The 13,792-nt window shown below is 43.4% G+C and overlaps 1 non-coding gene across 1 annotated transcript; it reads left to right on the top strand.

Moving 5' to 3' along the window:
- Positions 1–799: 799 nt before the first annotated feature.
- Positions 800–872, top strand: TRNAG-CCC (transfer RNA glycine (anticodon CCC)). Its single transcript has one exon. It is a non-coding gene; the product is annotated as a tRNA-Gly (tRNA).
- The last annotated feature ends 12,920 nt before the right edge of the window (positions 873–13,792 follow it).

A 13,792-nucleotide genomic window follows, 5' to 3' on the forward strand; every position in this document is an offset into this window, starting at 1 on the left:
AAATGTGTAGCCAAAGGAACTGTCAGAAAATAAATTTCTGTTGCTTTAAGCCAAGTTTGTGGATATTTGTATAGTAGCCCTAGGAAATGAATACAAAGAGAGATGTCTGAATTTGAAATTTACCTTTGAGAGTTATCAGCATAAAGTAAGTGGTTGTTGAGGTCTTGGGAGTAGATAAGATTATCTAAGGAGAGTCTAGAATGAGAAGAGAAAGGAGGCCAAGAACAGACTCAGGAAAACTGACATGGAAGGAGCAGGAAGAGGAAAAGGAACAGATGAAGAAGATTGAAGAGGAGCAGCAGAGAGGTCACTTGGACGGAGGTCAAAGGAAGAGAGTGTTTGTGAAGAAGGACATGTTCAATGGGCCAAATATCATAGAGAAAAAAAAAGGGTCAGTTGGGTGTGGCAATATGGAAATCACTGGTCTTCTGGGGCAGAACAGTCTTGGAAGAAAGGCAAGGACAGAAATAAGACTGCTGTTTTTGAAGCCTGAGAGGGAGGTGAGGAAGTTGAAATAGTTACTAAATCTTTTAAGGCCTGTGGTTATAAAGGCAGAGGGAGTGGGTGATGACCAGAAGGGGAAGCAGAGGCTGGGGGAGGGGGTAGATTGGGGTTTTGTTTTTGAAATGAGGGAGGCTTATGCATGTTTACAGGCTGAGGAAAAAGTCAGTTGGAGAGAGATTAAAAACTACAGGAACATGACACAGAAACCAAAAAACAGAAACACAAACTCCCTCCCTGATGAAACTAGAGACATATGTAACTTCCAAGCAGATCTTTAAAACAAAAATCAAGGGCTTCCCTGGTGGTCCAGTGGCTAAGACTCTGTGCTCCCAATGCAGGGGGCCTGGGTTCAATCCCTGGCCAGGGAACTATAGCCCACATGCTGCGACTTAGAGTTCACATGCCACAGCTAAAGATCCCACGTGCCACAGCTCAGACTTGTTTCGGCCAAATAAACAAATATTTAAAAACAAATAAACAAAACAAAAAGTGAACAAGGGCCCTTTAAGGAGGTGGAGTGTAACTCACCAGTCCCTGTGTTCGGGCTGTGCACAATGACCCAAAGAGTGCAGTATGACATCCAGAAAGGGAAGCCAACCCAAGCAAAACATCACTGGTTTTTAACAATCGCCAACAACAACAAAAAAAAGCTGACTGACCACCCTTTGCCATATAATGAAATCTACAGTTGACAGTCTCTGTCCAGCCATCCCCTTGTAGCTCAGTTGGTAAAGAATTTACCTGCAGTGCAGAAGGCCCGGGTTTGATCCCTAGGTTGGGAAGATACCCTGGAGAAGGAAATGGCAACCCACTCCAGTATCCTTGCCTGGAAAATCTCATGGACAGAGGAGCCTGGTGGGCTGCAGTCCACGGGGTCGCAAAGAGTCGGGCACGACTGAGCGACTAACACTTACTTACCCAGCCATCCAGAATTTCCAATAAGTTTTACTCAGTCTGCTTTTTCTTTCATAAGGATGGAATCTACAGATCATGACACATTTGGGAAATGTCTCCAACATAAAATAATAATAATAATAAACAGAAGTAAAGGAATCTGAAGCGAGTGAAGATTATGTAGGGAGAGGAAGAAAACTTCAAAGAAGCAAACACACCCTCAGAGAGATAAAAGAAAATGCTGTGTCTCTGGAATAAGAACAGGATGCTTTAAAAATGAAACAATCAGAGGAAACAAAACTGGACTCTTGGACATTAAAAATGGGATCGTTAAAATAACAAATTTAGCAAAAAGTTTGTGGCAGACAGAATAACAGCCCTCCAAAGATATCTACACAGCTTATGAAGATGATCATACCTGACAAAGGGCCTTTGCAGATATGATTAAGGAGTTTGAGATGGGAGAGATTATGGTGGGTTACATGGCTTAATGGGATCTTCCCTGGTGGCTCAGACAGTAAAGTGTCTGCCTACAATGCCTACCATGTGGGAGACCGGGGTTCAATCCCTCAGTCGGGAAGATTTCCTGGAGAAGGAAATGGCACCCCACTCCAGTACTCTTGCCTGGAAAATCCCATGAATCATGGAACCTGGTAGACTACAGTCCGTGGGGTCACAAAGAGTCAGACACGACTGAGCGACTTCACTTCAGTTCACTTCTTCATCTGGCTTCATAATTACAAGGTCCTTCTGACAGATGCAGTCGGGAAGACCAGAGTCAGAGACAGATTCAAAGATGCTATGCTATTGGCTTTGAAGTTGAAGGAAGGGGCCATTGGCCAAGAAATGCAGGCAGCCAGCCTCTAGAAGCTGGAAAAGGCAAAGAAACAGATCCTCCCCAAGAGCCTCCAGAAAGAATATAGTCCTGCCTCCAGAAATGGAAGTCACTGTGTTTGTGGTAGTAATTCGCGATAGTAGCAACAGGACACTAATACAGAATTAAAAGCTAAAATCAAGGAAATCTCAGGCTTCCCTGGTGGTTCAGTGGTTTAGAATTGGCCTTGCAAATGCAGGGGACACCGTTTTGATCCCTGGTCTAGGAAGAGCCACCTGCTGAGGGACAACAAAGCCCGTGCTACTGAGTTCACGCTCTGGAGCCCACTCATTCGACTGTTGAGCCCACAGTGCCGGAACTACTGAAGCCTGTGCAGCTAGAGCCCCTGCTCCACAAGAGAAGCGCACCACAACCGGAGAGCACCCCTGCTCACTGCAACTAGAAAGCCTACACACAGCAACAAAGACCCAGCAGTCAAAAATAAATATATATTTTTTTAATCAAGGAAATCTCTCAAATGTCAGAACAGAAAGACAAAGAGGTGTAAAAGTAAGATAGGAATATAAAAAACTAGAGTATCAGTTCAGGAGGTCCAACATTCCAACAATAAAAGTTGCAGAGAAAGAAACATATTAAACAGAGGTGAGAAAATGATCAAAGAAACAATATAAGAACATTTCAGAGAATTGAAGGACATACTTTTGAAAGAGGCTACTAAATGCCCAGAGAAATAAAGAAAGATTTTTACAAAAGCACAGCCTCAGGAAATTCAGGTCACTGGGAATTTTTCCTTTAAAATAAGCTTTTAGAAAGAAAAAAACTCTTATACAAAGGATCAAGAATCAAAGTGATATATGTCTCAACAGCAACATTGCACACACAAGGCAATGGGGAGCTGCCTTCCCAGTTCGTAGGTACTAGCAACTCTATACCCAGCAAACCATCAATCAAATGTGACCACACCAAAATACATTTTTAGATATTTTGACCTTAAAAAAATGATGTCCATTTGCCACTTCTTAGGACACTATTGCAGAATATGTTTTACTAACATAAAAAGGTAAATTATGAATGAGGATACAGATTCAACCCTGGAGCACTGCCAAGGGAGTTTCTAGGATGTCAGCCAAGAGAGGTCTCTGGACAATACCTATGCAGCAGCATAGACGGAAACTTCTTTGGTCTGGAGCAAGAAAACAGAGGCATCCAGATGGAAGTCTCCAAGGAGAAAAATGGAGCCGATAGATGCTGATGGGTTGCCTATATAGCAGATTGTGTTAAGAGGCATTTCATGAATATTCATGAAAGGCTCTTAATACAATAGAAATACAATTATTAAATAATTTTACTAATAAAATTGTTAATAAAATAATTTAAAATACTAACAATAACATATTAATAAAATATAAAATAATGATTAATAAATATTATAAGTAAATAATATTTATAATAAATAATAACATATTAATAAAATTCATGAATATTGTATTAAGGGGTCTTTCCTGATGGCTCAGATGGTAAAGAATCTGCCTGTGATGCAGGAGACCAGGGTTTGATCCCTGGGCCGGGAAGATGCCTTGGAGAAGGGAATGGCAACCCACTCCAGTATTCTTGCCTGAAGAATTCCATGGACAGAGGAGCCTGGCGGGCTACAGTCTATGGGGTTGCAGAGAGTCAGTGATTAACACTTTCATTCTCACTTTTCATGAAGACGCAGAAAAATTGAACACACGACAAAACTAGGAAATGTTTAACTCCAGGGAAAGCAAAACATGGTTCAAGAAAGAGGACATTATCATGCATTACTTGGACCAGTAGTAAATAATATTTACAAAGTCGTAGAAGCTGATACAATGATTATGGATTTAAGCAAAATTTGTAATAGATCTACAGAAGGGTGGGAAGGGCAAGAGAGCTAAAATTCCATCTGCCAAATAAGAAATCAGCATGTTAAAAAAAAAAAGAAATCAGCATGTAATGTCTAAAATCAAGGAATACCGAAGGAAAAGCTAAAAGAGTTGAAAATGGTAACTTATGAGAAGCAGGGCTGCTGAAATAGTTTGTAAAATATCTATAGTTAGTTTGTAAATACTATCACACATAGTTTGTAAAAACTATCTATTGTGCATATTTTAAAAATATATGACTTAAGCCACATATACTTTTATAATAAAATGTAGAAATTATCTTTTTAAATACTAGATGAGAGAGTATTTTAAATATTTATTTCAATATTTACAATGTTTTTAATATTTACTTATGTATGTATTTTGGCAGCATCAGGTCTTAGCTGTGGCATGCAGGATCTAGTTCCCTGACCAGGGATGGAACCCAGGCCCCCAGCATTGGGAACGTGCAGTCTTAGCTATTGAATCACCAGGGAAGTCCTCAAGAGAGGGCTAATGAGTTAAACAAAGTTCCTAAGAGGACAGAATGGTATGTTACCCAGGACAGGAAGTGGTAAACATCTGGGACAGGAGGTGAAGAGGTAGATGTGGAAATAGTGTTGCAGGTATGGTAGGTTCCAGGGGCAGGAAGTTGAGGAAATCCATGTCTGACGAAACAGGATGTAAGGTCTCCTGCTGGGAGTAAAGGGAGCCCAGGTGGGTGAGCAGTGTGGAGAGCAGTGAAGTAACACAGCACGTCACAGGATGTGAACATGGGCATTAAAGTGGTAGGTATTAGAAATCAAAACGAGTTATGCAGCAGAACACTATGTTGCATAAAATTTCAAAGGAGGTGTTTGAGAACTGATTTGACGGCTCTTAACCTTTCCTTCTGATGCTGAGGTTATCAAGTTGGAGAAATGTGAGACCGACTGTGGAGAGAGTTTTTCTGGGACATTGTGCTGGGAACCCCACCAACCTTCAGGGCAGGAGTGAAAGAGCTTCAGGTGAAGGCTCCAAGGGCTCCACTTAGAAAACTGGTTATGTGTCCCTGTAGTGAGAAATCTAAAGGTCAGAAGTTGGGCTGGGCAATTGCTGAGGAATGAAGCAAAGTGAGGAGCCTAAGCAACAATCAGCCTGCATTCCGAAATTTGCTGAGGCAAAGCACGTATGAGTGTTTCCCATGTAGGTCTGGGTTTCTGAGGTGGGTCATGCCTCAGAAGGAACTGGAACGGGGCTGGAGCAGATTTAGTCCAGCAGAATTCCAAGGATGGAGGGGTCCTCCACAGAGTAAAAGTAGAGGTGAACCATCAGGTGCCTTGGGGCTGTAAAAGGAATAGCCAGAGCGGAGAGGCACAGACCTGGGTCAAGGTTACTATAGGTGGGACTCTCCCAAGAACCAGGAAGTGCCCACGAGACAGGCAGCTGTAAGAGTTGCTGGGCATAGAGTGTGAAGCCATCTTATCACAGAACCATTGAGTAAGGAATGTCCTGCTCTCCTTTCTCTCCTATTCCCTCCAATCTTTGAAGGATCAGAAGTCAGTGAGTAAGCAGGAAAGAGAAAAAAGAGTGCCCTTCACCTGGGTGCAGGCTTTCTGCCTAATCCAGGTCCTATCTGAGGTAGCAGGGAGGAGACTTACCTTCAAATGGAGATTGACATTTTGATGATGGATTGAACATTCTCGTTTTAAATTGAGACTGTCTTTTATTTTTCAAAGTACCATCCTACTTTTTAATTACCTAAAAATGGCCACAAAAAGTCATCGGACTGCCCAGGTTTATATCCAAGGCAAGGAAAGAAATTAGCCACAATGGAAAAACATAACGACGCAGAGGAAATGAAATAAATTTGCTTTTATGGCTACTCACCATGAGTCATACCTGTTTAAACAAATGAAGGGCGAGGGATTCCTGTAAACAGCATGCTAAAGAATATAGATTTTGGAACCAAAGAGAATTGAGTTTGAGATCTGGTTCTGCCACTTCCCAGCATTGTGACCTTGGGTAAGTAACATAGGATTTCTGAGTCTCAGGTTTCTACTGTAAAATGAGGTTAATTAAAGCAGATCTCTCAGGCTTCCCTGGTGGCTCAGATGGGAGACACAGCAGACATGGGTTCAATCCCTAGGTTGGGAATATCCCCTGGAGGAGGAAATGGCAACCCACTCCAGTATTCTTGCCAGGAGAATTTCATGGACAGAGGAGCCTGGTGGGCTACAGTCCATGGAGTCAGAAAGAGTCGAACACGACTGAACAACTAACACACAAACATATCTCTCAGGGTTACTTGGGAGGATTAAATAACATTTGGGAAAATACTTGAAAACATCCAGATTTCCTCCCATTCTCCATTTTATCAAAGGATGGTTGTAGGACGGTTGGTGGGACAGGGTATGCCAGGAAAATGATCATGAGAATGGTGACTTTTTTTTCACACTGTCTTCTCCAAAGGAAAAAAGAGAAGCGGATTGGCTGAGGAGTATCACAGGGGGCTCCAGATAGAGGTGGAAGGAGACTGGTGTTGGCAAATAAAATGCAGGACATCCTGTTCAGTTTGAATTTCACATAAGTATAGTGAAAGTGAGTCACTCAGCTGTGTCCTACTCTTAGTGACCCCCTGGAATAGTCCATGGAATTCTCCAGGCCAGAATACTGGAGTGGGTAGCCATTCCCTTCTCCAGGAGATCTTCCCAACTCAGGGATCGAACCCAGGTTTCCCACATTGCAGACGGATTCTTTACCAGCTGAGTCACCAGGGAAGCCCATTTCAGATAAACAACAGGTAAGAGTCCCTTGGACTGCAAGGAGATCCAACCAGTCCATCCTAAAGGAGATCAGTCCTGGGTGTTCATTGGAAGGACTGATGTTGAAACTGAAATTCCAATACTTTGGCCACCTGATGTAAAGAGCTGACTCATTTGAAAAGACCCTGATGCTGGGAAAGATTGAGGGCAGGAGGAGAAGGGGATGACAGAGGATGAGATGGCTGGATGGCATCACCGACTCAATGGACATGGTTTTGGGTGGACTCCAGGAGTTGGTGATGGACAGGGAGGCCTGGCGTGCTGTGGTTCATGGGGTCACAAGAGTTGGACACGACTGAACTGAACTGAATGTTTTAGCATAAAAGATGTTGTGGGGCTTCCCTAGTGGCCCAGTGGTTAAGACTCTGCACTGAACACAGAGGGTGTGGGTTCGATCCCTGGTCAGGGAACTAAGATTCCACATGCTGGGTGGTGAGGCCAAAATATAGACAACAAAAACAACACAAAAAATGTTTGGGACCTATTTATACTTCGAAATAGTAATCATTTATCTGGAATTCAAATTTACCTGGGTGTCCTATATCTTTATTTGCTAAACCTGGCTGCTCTAAATGAAACAGACTTCCCTAGAGGTCTAGTGGTTGAGACACCATGCTTCCACTGCAGGGGCCACGGGTTCAATCCCTGGTTGGGGAACTAAGAGAGAGAGAGAATTGAGCTACTTGGTTGTGTTTGAGTGGGCTGAGTGCCTTGCAATAGGATACCTGTTTTTCTCTTGTTATTGGTGCCTATTTTTCTAATAGCTTCACAGGGTTCCAGTTGAGAGGAAATTACTTTAAGCTTCAGTACTGAGAAAGTTTTTCCAATAGTCATGTACAGATGTGAGAGCTGGACCATAAAGAAGGCTGAGCACTGAAGAACTGATGCTTTTGAATTGTGCTGGAGAAGACTCTTGAGAATCCCTTGGGCTGCAAAGAGATCAAACCAGTCAATCCTAAAGGAAATCAATCCTGAATATTCATTGGAAGGACTGATGCTGAAGCTGAAACTCCAATACTTTGGCCACCTGATGCAAAGAGCTGACTCATTGGATAGACCCTGATGCTGGAAAGATTGAAGGCAAAAGGACAAAGGGCCGACAGAAGATTTGAGCAAACTCCGGGAGAAAGTGGAAGACAGAAGCCTGGTGTGCTGCAGTCATGAGGTTGCAAAAGAGTCGGAAACGACTTAGCAACTGCACAACAACTGAGAAATTCAGTAAGATTGAGTGGAATTGAGATGTCCTCCAGCTAGTTAAACACAGAAGAAGCAGGCTAGGAGCCTGACCCCTTAGGACAGCAGCAGTCCCTCGCAGGCAGGCAGGCAGGCAAGCATCCATTTTTGCCTGGAAGCAGAGGGATGGATGAATGCAGAGAGAGCTCAGAAAGATCTGGAGGCTTGAGATGCCTCCCAAATTCTCTCCCAGTATTCAAGCCTTCTCAGGCCCAGCCAGGTCCTGGCTCTCCTACTTGTTGAAAGGTGTAGCAAGGACTAGGGCAAAAAAGATCCCCCAGGAGCAGCCCCTCATGGGGGAGGTAGGTGCTGGCTGAACGCTGACTGGGCCCTTTGCTTTGTACTCAGCCTGCTTATTCCCAAACAACAGAAGTGCTGCTCAGCCGCCTGGTCAGCCCCATTATGCTCTTGCCAGAAAGTGCTGAGTCCAGGGGCCACCCTGGCCCCATGACCTCACCCCTCCCGCCCTGGGCCTCATCCTGTGAGGCTCCCTGGGCCCAGAGGCAAGGCCAGGGGATCCAAGCCATTCATAAAGTTCTACTGAGCCTCTATCATGCCTGGCACATAGCCCTAGTGTCGAGAAATTCAAGGTTCAAATCAACCACATTACATTTGGGGGTGGTCTCATTCTCCTTAATGTCTGGTGTGTATGTGTGTTCAGTCGCTAAGTCGTGTCTGCCTCTTTGAGACCCTTTGCACTGTAGCCCGCCAGGCTCTTCTGTCCATGGGATCTCCGGGCAAGAATACCGGAGAGGGTTGCCAATTCCTCCTCCAGGGCATCTTCCCAACCCAGGGATCGAACCCACATCTCTTGCGTCTCCTACGTTGGCCGGCAGACTCTTTACCACTGTGCCACCTGGGAAGTCCCTTAATGTCTTTTATCACCTCCAAATCTTAAAGCCCATCCCCCTGGGCAGACAGTTACCCCACCTGTTCATGCAATGAGTGTGTGGACTTAGAACAGATTTCACAATCCATGTCCGCCATAGATCAACAGTGTACAGAACATATGACAGAAAAGTGAAAATGTTAGTCGCTCACTTGTGTCCATCTCTTTATGACCTCATGGACTGTAGTCCAACAGGCTCCTTTGTCCATGGAATTCTCAGGCAAGAATACTGGAGTGGATCGCCATTCCCTTCTCCAGGGGATCTTCCCAACCCCGGGATCGAACCCAGGTCTCCAGCATTAATTACAGGGAGATTCTTTACTGTCTGAGCCACCAGGTGCTGTTAAGATGAAATAGAGAAAAATACTGGGGAAAAAAATGAACAAACGTGGTCTTTTCCAAATTCAAAGAAAAAAACTTTGTTTTTGGGCCATGCCTCGCAGTTTGCAGGATCTTAGCTCCCCAACCAGGGACCCAGGCCACGGCAGTAAAATCACAGAGTCCCAACCAGCCCCACTGGCTGTCCAGAAATTCCCCAAAGGAAATATTTTTTACCTGATAAATATCTCTAAAATCTTTGCTGCTTGCTCCCACTAATCTCTGTGAGTATCTGGCACAAGATTCTATCTGATTTGGAACAATCAATAATATAGTTACCATTTATTGATGGCACTGGGTCCCATCACTGCCCTAAATGCCTTCATTTCCCTTCATCTGACAGCAATGGGTCAGGTAGGTATTATAATCTGACTTAATGTCAGAGAGGCAGGGTTGCCCAGAGGAAAGACTACAGCTTTTGGAGCAGATAGACATACATTCAAGACCCTGTTGAGTTCCCTGGCCCAGAACTTGGCTCCTCAGAACCTCAATTAACTCATCAGTAAAATGGGTATCATAATGACCTACTTCATGGGGTTGTCGTGAGGATAAAGGAGGCAGTGTCTGGTTCACAGTAAATGCTTCATAAGTTGCAGTTATTGTTATTAAAGATGAAGAGGAGAGACCCAAGCTCAGTTTAGGAGAAAGGGATACAAGCTGGTTTGCTCCCTTCATTCCCACTCTTGGAGTGGCTCTGCCCTGACTTTCCTGGAAGGAGATGGCGGAGGTAATAGGAGCTTGGAGGCCATAACCATCAGAGGGCTAGGGAAGCAGCAGCTTCAGACAATGTCAGAGGGGGTATCCTATAGAACTTGGTTAAAAACCATATTCAGATGTTATTTGCAAAGTATGGTGGTAGCCCTGGAGGTGGGTGATCCTTCTCTGGCTTCCTTGAACTTAGGATAATTGAGGAAAACGGATAGAGGACAGGCTGGGGATACTTATAACTCTAGGAAAATTGGATGGATATTTGTAAATTGTTTGCACAGTGACCCTCATCATCCCCCTCACAATATTTTTGTTCATGTATTTGGACTTTTCAATCAAACGTAAATGCTCCATTTTTCTTCAAAAATTAAAAACTGGCTAAAAAAAATTGATTCCATCAGTCTTCATGGTTCTAACACTTCAATAGGGTGTTCAGTTCAGTTCATTTGCTCAGTCGTGTCTGATTCTTTGAGACCCCATGAACTGCAGCACGCCAGGCCTCCCTGTCCATCACCAACTCCCGGAGTCCACCCAAACCCACATCCATCAAGTCGGTGATGCCATCCAGCCATCTCATCCTCTGTCGTCCCTTTCTCCTCCTGCCCTCAATCTTTCCCAGCATCAGGGTCTTTTCAAACGAATCAGCTCTTCGCATCAGGTGGCCAAAGTATTGGAGTTTCAGCTTCAACACCAGTCCTTCCAATGAACACCAACGACTGATCTTTAGGATGGACTGGTTGGATCTCCTTGCAGTCTAAGGGACTCTCAAGAATCTTCTCCAACACCACAGTTTAAAAGCATCAATTCTTCTGCACTCAGCTTTCTTTATAGTCTAACTCTCACATCCATACATGACCACTGGAAAAACCATAGCCTTGACTAGATGGACCTTTGTTGGCAAAGTAATGTCTCTGCTTTTGAATATGCTATCTAGGTTGGTCATAACTTTCCTTCCAAGGAGTAAGTGTCTTTTAATTTCATGACTGCAATCACCATCTGCAGTAATTTTGGAGCCAAAAAAATAAAGTCTGATACTGTTTCCACTGTTTCCCCATCTATTTGCCATGAAGTGATGGGACTGGATGCCATGATCTTAGTTTTCTGAAATGTTGAACTTTAAGCTAACTTTTTCACTCTCCTCTTTCACTTTCATCAAGAGGCTCTTCTTCACTTTCTGCCATAAGGGTGGTGTCATCTGCATATCTGAGGTTATTGATATTTTTCCTGGCAATCTTGATTCCAGCTTGTGCTTCCTCCAGCCCAGCATTTCTCATGATGTACTCTGCTTATAAGTTAAATAAGCAGGGTGACACTATACAGCCTTGATGTACTCCTTTTCCTATTTGGAACCAGTCTATTGTTCTATGTCCAGTTCTAACTGTTGCTTCCTGACCTGCATATAGGTTTCTCAAGAGGCAGGTCAGGTGGTCTGGTATTCCCATCTCTTTCAGAATTTTCCACAGTTTATTGTGATCCACACAGTTCAAAGGCTTTGGCATAGTCAATAAAGCAGAAATATATGTTTTTCTGGAACTCTCTTGCTTTTTCCATGATCCAGCGAATGTTGGCAATTTGATCTCTGGTTCCTCTGCCTTTTCTAAAACCAGCTTGAACATCTGGAAGTTCACGGTTCACGTATTGCTGAAGCCTGTCTTGGAGAATTTTAAGCATTACTTTACTAGCATGTAAGATGAGTGCAATTGTGCAGTAGTTTGAACATTCTTTGGCATTGCCTTTCTTTGGGATTGGAATGAAAACTGACCTTTTCCAGTTCTGTGGCCACTGCTGTGTTTTCCAAATTTGCTGGCATATTGAGTGCAGCACTTTCACAGCATCGTCTTTCTTTATGGTTCTAACACTTCAATAGGGTGTAAAGCTCCCAAATGGAGATGCAGAGAGTATATGAAGCACAAGGACAACACAAGCATGTCAGTTGTGGCTAGAACTGGTAAGGACTGTATGTCAGTTTCATCTCTGCCTGCAGAGTCACATAACCCTGTCATTGGATGTCATTCATTCATTCATTCATTCAGAACATATTTATTGAGCCAAGACTTTTGTTCAAGGCTGAAGATGCAACAGTGAACAAGACAGAGCTCTTACCCTCATAAAGGATGGTGTGTAGAGGAAGAAGCAGATAATTAAGCAATCAGTTTCTTTGTTTTCAAAAATAGCCTTGTTTCTATAGAAAATATGTCCACATTGTTCAAAACTTGAAAAATACAGAAAAGTATACTATGAAAGGTTTTATCCTATATCCAAGCCCCAAGTTGTGTCTCGTTTCTGTCCTTGCAGCCCAGTATTTCTGGTTTCTACAGCAGTTTCCAAGCGTGCAATAATCCCACACAATTCAAGCCCCTGTTGAGTTCTTGAATAATTGATTATTGAAACCCATGCAATAATCAGTAAGTACAGGGTGCCATGAGAGCACTTGATGGGGGTACCTAAGCCAGTCCAGGGGTTAAGGAAAGAAAAAAAGAATGAATGAATGAATGAACAAGTAAGTGTTTCCCTATGATCCTCAACTCTGAGGAGGAAGCAAAGGGAAGTTGAGGAAGAACCTCCAGCCATGAACAGCTGGTGCCTTGAGCCCTTGCACAGCCACCAGCCAGCCAGTACCTGCTACGATACTCAAGGCCACTCTGTCCTTTGCCAGCCACTGATCCAGATGCCACCAGTTAGTCACGCAGCAGAAACATCCTAGGGTGGCACATTGTGTTAGCGTCAGACCTGTCCACTGGGAATGTTCTGTTAAATCTGCAAATGGATTTTTGGTTCTGAGAAAAGAGGGGTCAGACAAACCCAAGTCACAGGCTGGAGAGATTCACAGAGGGATTAAGAGAACTTTACTAGGAAGAGTTCCTTCCTCTTTGCAAGCTGCTGAGATTTTTTATAGTATCCATCACCAGAAAGAGAGTAGGGTGATACGTAATAATAAGCCTACAATGTGTCAGGCAGATAGTCTCCTTTTTTTGGAGGGAGGGGGGCGGTGTTGAAAGAAGGCTGAATGACTTGCCTGGTCACCCACCCAGGGGGTTTAGGATTGGAACTCACATCCACCAGGCTCAGAGCTCTCCTCACCCACTGCATCTTCCTGCTCCTCACAGCAGCTACGAGGCCTGAACAAGACACCCTCCCCTCCTTCTGGGCAGGCCCTCCAATTACCCCACACTACTCTCACCAGGAGCCCTGAACTTCCAGGGAGCAATCATTTTACCTGTTAGTGCATCTTGGGTTTGAGTGACTGCTAAGGGCCGAAACCAGTATATCAATATTAAAACAAACACCAAAAAAAAAAAAATACTTTTTGGCTCCAAATTTTAAAAAGAAAATTGCAAAATTAAAATGAATAAATATTAATATAGCACAGCTATAGGGAACTTCATGTCTACTAGGTGACTACATAATTGAATTCAACTCTTACATAGTTATATTGGGTTGGGCAAAAGCTTCATCTGGGTTTTTCTGTACCATCTTATGGAAAAACTCAAAAATTTTTTTCAACCCAATACATATAAATATGACATAATAAAGATTTCTGAGCACACAGTGAGCTATTTTCTTTTTTTGTGTGTGTGTGTGAACCACTTGTTAAAAAATAGAGTTCAGAATCGTCATAATCCTTAATTTTTAAACATCGACAACAAATGTATACCCCATA

Source organism: Bos javanicus, chromosome 19, assembly GCF_032452875.1.
Source record: "Bos javanicus breed banteng chromosome 19, ARS-OSU_banteng_1.0, whole genome shotgun sequence".
Lineage (NCBI taxonomy): Eukaryota > Metazoa > Chordata > Mammalia > Artiodactyla > Bovidae > Bos > Bos javanicus.